Source organism: Mus pahari, chromosome 13 (assembly GCF_900095145.1).
Source record: "Mus pahari chromosome 13, PAHARI_EIJ_v1.1, whole genome shotgun sequence".
In the NCBI taxonomy this organism is placed as follows: Eukaryota; Metazoa; Chordata; class Mammalia; order Rodentia; family Muridae; genus Mus; species Mus pahari.
The window spans coordinates 24,953,936-24,960,711 of record NC_034602.1 but is presented as its reverse complement, the minus strand read 5'-3'; the positions used below and the strand labels follow the sequence as shown (position 1 = coordinate 24,960,711).

At 39.5% G+C, this 6,776-nt stretch overlaps 1 protein-coding gene across 2 annotated transcripts in view; it reads right to left on the bottom strand.

Moving 5' to 3' along the window:
• Positions 1-6,776, bottom strand: part of Hormad2 (HORMA domain containing 2) — an 89,591-nt gene that overhangs the window by 1,579 nt on the left and 81,236 nt on the right. The gene's annotated exons all lie outside the window — the stretch shown is intronic.

Here is a 6,776-nt window from a genome sequence, read left to right as displayed (position 1 = left end):
ACATTTGTATATTATTCGGCCACTAGAAAGGAAAGGAGGAACTCACACACACACACACACACACACACACACACACACACACACACACACACACACACACACATCTTCTGGCCCTTTAGAAGGAAAATGGAATACAGTGTATTTTAAAGCCAGACTTGTCAGAATATCTAGCAGAGGCTCCAACGTTATCCCTCTTCTCTTTTGTAGTAGACTCGAGTTATTGTTGATCTGATGTAACTACAAGATAGTGAGAATGTCAGTAAAGCCTTTAAGTAACATTTAGACACAGAAACTGAGTCTGAAAACAGATGATTTAAGCATTCATTTCATTCATTTATCTTTTAGTTTTATAAGAGGGCTGAATCTCTCATCTCAGAAACCACAAACTCCCTTTAACCTTAACTAAAACACTGACTAATAAAATAGTGAAAGTTTGAAAAATTGGAGCTGCTTATCAAATAACTCATTTGTTTATATGTGCAGAAGTTTGAAATAGCTTGCTCTAAAAGAAAATGAATAGCAACATCAAAACACAAAGCACAAGCCAGCTTTTTTAATCTATGAGATGAATTTGTTATAGTTTGGTTGTAAGAAAAAGCATTTGATAAAGTTCATCTTGTCTGGACATGCTGGAACTATGACTCCTCTATCAATTCTGGGAGCACATGGAAAAAGAGAAACAACGGCTGAACAGCTTTAAACAACACCTTCTCCTGATGCTTTAACTAAGTTTAGTCAAATTTTCTTCTATTTCCAAATAATTGAGTTTTATTTTAAACTGCAGGACTACAATTTTATTTCCCTGAGCTAATCAAAGTACCTTCAATAATGTATAGTTTTATGGCAACCAGTGAAGCCTTCAGATTCTCAATGGTTTATAGGAAACTGGCATGCTCAAAAGCAAGCATGTTATGAGTCAGGGGCCACTTCCACATAGATGAATGATCTATATGGATTGTATAAGCTAACACATCCATACAATATCCACACAAGGTACATTCCAGCTGGTTGCATTTGTACCTTTGATGCCAAATGTCAACTGGCCAAGCAATTAGGCAGGCTAGATATATCACCTGTAAACACATCAGATAGGAATCAAATGATTGCAAATGCATTCATATGTAAATAAAATGTTTGTTTTTATTTGTGTTTGCCTGAATATATGTGTGTACACCACATGTGCACCTGGTATCAGAGGAGACTGAGGGTCTCCTCCAATATACATGAGATATTGCATCAAGAAATCACATAAAAGGGTCCTCCAGAGAGATGTCTCCATGGATAAAAGCACTGGCTGCTCTCACAGAGAACAGCGTTTGGTTCCCAGCACCCACACTGTGACTCACAACTGTCAGTTACTCCAGTCCCAGAGTATTTCAGGTGCACATCACTACAGCAGTTGATGTAATACACATGCACTATGTCCCCAGCCCTGCCATAGTTTAAATACACAGTTCTTAAGGTACTTCTTAGCCAAGCATGGCGGCTCCTATCTCTAAGCACAGCACTTGGAAGACTGTGGGAGGACTGTTGTAAGTTCAAGGGCAGCTTGGGCTTCAGTATCTCAAAGAGACCAAAATTTAAAAACCACAAAATGTTTCCTGTATTCAGACTACTAAGAGGCTACCATGATTAGTTACCAATAGAACCCAAGGAGTACAGAATTCACATGGGCCTGAAAACTTAGAAGATACACTTTCTACTGTATGGGGCTTAACTAGTTTCCATTGCTGACTTAGTAACAGTCTACTTAAGAAGTCCAAGAACAGAATTTGCCTCATGTACAGATGGAGAGCCACTTCATCTGAGAGTATGTGGATGGTATTATGGTCTTTTCTTTATAAATGATTGTTATTATTTCCTTTATAGTTATCATCTTAAAAATTCTTATTATTTGAATATTGTCCCAGAATTTTCTCTTTGGTTGTCTTTTATGCTTTCTATTCTCTCTTTCTCTTTCTTTCCCTCTCCCCACTCCTCTCCCTTTCTCCATCTATGAGGGATTTTATCTCCTAAGAATCAATTACATTTCATAAGCTAAGAACCGCACAGTTACATGTTCAATTCAGATCTCTTCTGAACCACACATGTGCATGTGTGTCTGCACCCACTATAGTCTCTACGTGGTCATTGCAAAGACAGCTCAGCTGCACTACGGCTGAGACTGGGATTCATCACCCGATCATCTAAGCGTGATGCCAGTGGTTGTTCTCGCCTAAGGTGTTCAAGGTAAAAGTTTGAGATTGGCAGAGAGCTCATGAGGCCTTAACCTTAGGCAAAGCAGTGCAGGCAACTATGGAATGTTGAGTGAGAGAAATACTTTTCCCTAGAGAAGAGTGCACAAATTGGTTATCCAATCCCAAATGATCAGCCCTGAAAACACACATACAAACAACATATGGACTGAGCAGGTTGTATTTATATATTTAGGAATACATACACATATATAATATACAATATAATAGATTAATATAAAAATAATCAAAGCCATTTTTCAGGATTGAACCTTGTGAAAAGGGTCATTAAGCACATGCTACAATATAATGCAATGGTGTATTATCCAAACAGACATCCATTCTTTCAGCAAATACTGTGCATGAGACCGATCTAAGTGAACAAGAGATAAGAATCCCCATGCCGAGGACTGTACAGTCTGGTTACATTACTTTTTGTCTTAGAATCTTCCAATGGTCTCAAATCAGTCATGGATGCCTGCTTGGCAGTGGTGCTTCCTCAGGTATGACTCACATGCTCACCTACTCTGGCAGACTGGGTGAGAGTTTACTGGATTCCTTGAGAAAGGTCACATCTGGCTACAACCGTGTGCTTTGATTTCATACCCTGTCCCTTTTAATTCTAGTTCTTTGCATGCAGTATTTTGCCTAAAATACTCTTCTTTCTTATATCTTCACTTGTAGATTCTGATTCTGGGGAAAAATTATTTCCCCAAAGAAAATTTTGCCAATCCCTGTGATATTATCATGGACATATATTTAGTTTCTCCAGTTTCTAGCTCCTAATTCCTGCCTCAGGGCATGTCGCAGAAATTCAAATCTTCTGTCTTTCTGACCTACTTTTTCTGATAGTAGATGCTAGCTAGACAAATAACAGCAGATATTACCCTCATTTTAGAAAGTGACCTGCCTCAACCGAGAGATCAAGAAGACAGACCAGGGAGACAGGCTGTAATAGCCTGTCATCTAGTCTGTTAGCATTACAATCCTGAAAGGACAAATGCCAGAGAGAGCATGGGAACTCTATGCCCCTTCTCCTATATACCACTCCATGCACCTTCTAACATCCATTATAAACACAGTGTGCACCCCTAAATTTGAGGAGTCATTCAAACAAATTAGTTGAACTTGGGGGGGTGTGGGAATCCTAAATTGTGCCAATAGGTCAGAGGCACAGGAGAAAGAAACAATGTGTAGCTAGCAATTGGCATCTAAATATGTGCGCCTGGGGAGTACAGATGGTGCACCAGGGACAACTTTAAGTAGATAGTGTCAACTGAGTTGGAGGTCACTGAATTGGTGTCTCCTGTCTTAGAAATGATTGCTTGCTGTTGGTGAAGAGAAATCCTCATATTTTTCAATATCCTAAAAGTCTTCTTTGTTGGAGCTAAAACACGGCTTAGCAGATGAAGTGCCTGCTGCTCAAGCATGAGGGCTTCAGGCCACCCAGCATCGTGTTAAAGCTGGGTACAGTGGTAATGTCTACGATCTCAGTTCTGGGTAAGGCTCCAAGAGAGGCAGTTCCCTGGAGCTCACTGGTCTGTTAGTCTGGCTGAATTGGTGAGGTCCGTGTTCTAGAAACCCAGCCTCAAAAAACAAAGTAGAGAGAGTAACTGAGAAAAGATCAGACACTGACTTTCTGCACGCTGTGTACACATACATACTCATGTATTCTGGCACAAAAACGAACACACATATACATCCATACATATAACACATACATATAACACACACAGAGGGAGGGAAAAAAGTGCTTTATGCTGATTGAGTTGTGAGAGCAGAAGAAAAGCAGTCTGCTTTATTTATGCCAACAGTCTCAATTACATTCAACTTCCCAATCACACAGTCTACAGAATTCCAGATGGGGAACAAGGCATTTTAGTCACATTTGTATCAGCAACATCTAGGAAGTGTCTTGCATGGAGAAAAGACTTAAGAATGAATGAATCTTCAAATAGCACTATGTTTGCAATGTAGAAATGCACTAGGTATGGAGTGGGTACACGATGGTGGCTCTACACATAGTTGTAGTCTGGTGATAACTTGAGTGTCAGTGGTGATGTACACAAGTCAAACATGAGAGAGACATTTAGAAGTTAGAAGACTGGACAACGGTATATGACAGTGAAAGAAACTAGGTATGTCAGTGGTAACTCCTGGATTTTAGCTGGGCTAATGTGTAAATGAAGGAGCTATTCTCTTGGCCAAAGAACAATGTGGATTTTGAACCTGGTGAGTGTAGACAGAGTACCTGCAAAACTTCCACAGGGACTATACTGAACAGCAGATGGCTGAGTGTCAGGATAGAACTTAGGGTTGGAGATGTAATCTGAGAGTCAGCTGCCTGAATAATTAAGGTCCTGGGTGTGGAAGTGTTTGCCTATTGGGAGAGCAGAGCGTGAGAAGGGAAAGGGGCCAGGACACAGCCTTAAGGAATTCCAACACAGAGATTAGCTGTAAGAGGAGCCAACAAACAGGCTGAGGAAGAAAAAAATGATAGCTAAAATATTAGCAGACTGTTATGTTAAGAAATTCAGGGGAAGCAGTGCTAAGAACAGAGAGTGGGACAATCAAAGGCGGTGATCAGCAACATGCAGTATTGGGGACAGGTAATAGGTGACGGGCACTGGTGTGTGCCCTTTTCAATCAGCTTCCTGGAGGCTACTGGGTACACTGAATTGTGGCAGTAGAAGTCAACTGAAAAGTGAATGACCTCTGGGGAAAAAAATGGAAAAAAAGTACAAAAAGCTTTATGAAAGTCAAAGACCTGGGGAATACAGAGAACTTAGATGAGAGATATTGATTTCCATCTTGAAGAGTGAGTAGCAGTTTCCAGACAGAAGGTAGTGGTAGACACAGAGGGAGGAGGTCACTTGAGGCAGAGTTCAGCAGATTTAAAGTTGCTGAGTTGTGAAAAGATAAAGAAGAAAAGGAAAAAAACCGACAAGGAAAGTACATGGGACAATGGGAAACATCCTTCTTCTATCAGAGCAACTCACAGGGCTAGGTTTTATATATCCTCCATTATTACTCAATATGATGTTAGTATAAATTAACTTATCAAAATGATCTCCTGGTGTCAGCCAGCTGGAAGCCAGGTCTCTCAGGCTTTGGAAAGAAAACAGACATATTTTCATATAGCAAGAATGGGCAGTTCAGGCCACGGTAATTATCTTGCATCAGGAGGTTGGGCTGTGTGGGGAAACAAGGGATGGGCTGCCCTAGGCATCCAGGAAATACACTGAGTACTTTACATGCCTTGGTGAGAGTGCAATGTTGTTTACTTCAAACTTATTTTTCAGGTTCTATTTGGCCATACGCCTCTTCTATAAAATGTGATTTCTCTGATTTCAATTCACCATGAAGCCTTAACTATAGATTCTCTGGACTTGTCATTTCCCTAGTCACAAAATGCTGTGGTCCAGAGAGTCTATGTCCCTATAAAGAAGTGTGGCATTGACATTCGTTTGATTCTTCTCCCGTTTATCTTTTCTAGCATCATAAAAGGATTAACAGCAATTTAAAATAAATGATACTAGAAGCTATCTTTCCATGTTCCCTAAGATAAAAGTCTCACAGTGAAGTCAGGTGTGGTGGTACATGCCTTTAATTCTAGCACTCCTGAGGCTGAGGGAGGCAGATATCTGCGAGTTCAAAACAGGGCCTACATAACTAGTTCCAGGCCAGCCAGGGTTTCATAGTGAGACTCTGTCTAAATAAATAAAGTTTTATAAAGACTGAAGTTGATAAATGTTTTTTGAGCACCCTTTCTGTTACAGACATTGATGTAAGCACTACAAATCCAAAACTGATCAAAATGTGCTCTATGTCCTCAAAGTGAGCCGGGGAGGGAGAACAGTCAGAGAATCGATGGTGAAGGCACAGGAAGCCCTCCAATAAGATTTGAGCCAGTTTTCTTCAGGAGACATGCAAGGCTTCAAAGGCATGGAGCTTGAAGTAAGAATTACAGGCAGACAACGTCAACAGGCACATGGCATAAGAAAAGGGTTGCAGACAAATAGAAACAAAAAGAACTATACAAAGAATCAACAAAACCAGGAGCTGGTTCTTTGAGAAAATCAACAAGATAGATTAACCCTTAGCCAGACTAAGCAGAGAGTACAGAGACAGTATCCAAATAAAATCAGAAATGAAAAGGGAGACATAACAACAAAATATATCTTAAAATAACTATTCTGTTTGTTGAATATCAACAGTTGAAAATATTAAAATCATGTGCTACAAACATCATGGAAATATTATTGATAATTAATTGTTCTCACTATGCTTGAAATTAGCATTTTCTTAATGTTTAACTTCAAAGAATTTTTGCTATTTTGAAATTTTTAAATTATACTTACTGATAAAATAACTTTTCTCCTAGAAACACTGATAATATTTTTTTTTTAAGTAAACTGATTGTTAGACAATGTACACAGAGGTCTGGAAAGATGGCTCAGTACTGACAATGTACACAGATATAGCATGTGTTTTAAATACTCTCCCACTATGTCAGGTGGTATCATATAAGGGCTTTTGAAT